This window comes from Gadus macrocephalus, chromosome 6 (genome assembly GCF_031168955.1).
Source record: "Gadus macrocephalus chromosome 6, ASM3116895v1".
Classification (NCBI taxonomy): domain Eukaryota; kingdom Metazoa; phylum Chordata; class Actinopteri; order Gadiformes; family Gadidae; genus Gadus; species Gadus macrocephalus.
The window spans coordinates 22,582,126-22,583,850 of NC_082387.1; positions in this window are offsets into that span (position 1 = coordinate 22,582,126).

The following is a 1,725-nucleotide window of genomic DNA, read 5'->3' on the forward strand; positions in this document are numbered from 1 at the left end:
GGTCCGCATAAAGTTGCCTTTATATTCTTATTTACTTTTTTATGGAATATCTGTGGATGATACCTATTATTATTATTATTATTATTATTATTATTATTATTATTTAAAAATTATCATTATTATTTTTTCGTTATTAGTTTCTGATATGGTTGCTCAAAAGGGTCAATTATTGTAGGGTTCCTTCGTCTGCACTGATTGGTCGGACAGGTGTTTAAATCCTTAAAACAAGCATTTGTTAGCGGATTATAACGGACCTTATTATTGATTTTATAATGACTTTACGTGAATAATATGACCCTCAATAACTTTCATTTACCCGTTCTGATTAAGTTTTGTACTTTTTTCTTGTTTAATTGCATGTTCCCTTGGGACTTTAGGGACAGTTTCACTGATATTATTGGCCTATCGTACTTTGTCTTCGTATCATAAAAGTCACTTTTTTGACTGATTTACCTTATTTATTTATTTATTTTGGCCAAACACCAAAGAGAATATTTTAAGAGGGGACGCATTTCAGGGCTTTCCAGGGCAATAATCTTAACAACCAAATTCAAATTCAAATTCAAAAAAACTTTATTTGTCCCCAGGGGGCAATTGAGGGCACATAGCAGCAGCATTACAAAGGACAGGGCCATGTCCAAACAAAAAAAACAAACAAAAACAAACACGGCTTCACCAGTCCATGTGGGGAGGGCACAAGCCCGGGTGGGGGGTTTAGGAGGAGTTGAGGAGGTGAACAGCCTTGGGAACAAAGGTTGCTTTTCTCCTCTGTGTCCTACAGCCGAGGCAGCGTAGTCGGCGCCCTGAGGGGAGCCACTCAAAGGCGGGGTGTAGAGCGTGTGAGGGGTCCTGCATAATTCTTTTGGCTAACCGGAGTGTTTGCTGGTCATGGATGGAGGAGAGAGTTCTTATTGAAAGTCCAATTATTTTAGAGCAAACTCTGGCCGTACTCTCCAGGCGGTTTCTGTTCTGGAGGGTGATGGAGTGGAACCAGGAAGTTATAGAAAATGTACAGATGCTTTCAATGAAGGAGTAATAGAAAGTAAGCAGTATGTTTTTGCTGACTCCAAAGGAATTTAGTTTCCTTAAGAGATACTTCCGCTGATGACACTTCCTAAGGATCTCTTCAGTGTTGGAGGAGAATTTCAACTGGCTGTCGAAGATGGTGCCCAGGTATTTATACTCCTCCACCAGCTCCACCGGCCTCCCGTGGATTGAGATGATGGATGCTGCGGCCAGCTCTCTCTGCCTCTTAGAAAAGGTCACCACCATCTCTTTGGTCTTACTCACGTTCATCTCAAGGCATGAGCTGTCGCACCACTCCACAAACTGCTGGACAGCTGATCCATGCTGCTGTGAAGGACCTGAGAGCAGGGACAGGAGAACTGTGTCGTCTGCGTACTTCACCAGGTGACACTGAGGCTGTGTGGATCTGCAGTCATCTGTATAGAGGATGAAGAGCAGAGGTGAGAGCACACAGCCCTGAGGGGAGCCCGTCGAGGTGTGTCGGAGGTCGGAGAAGGTGTTGTTGACCCGGACTCTCTGTGACCTGTCGGTTAGAAAATCATTGTAAAGTAATTGTTAATAATATTGCTGTGTGTTACAATACACATAGAATGCCATGCTCATCAGAACAACACATTTATAAAAATACATCTATCAGAACGAGTATGAAACGTGATAAGATTGAAAAACATTCCTCGTCAAAATTGCATTCAGAGATAT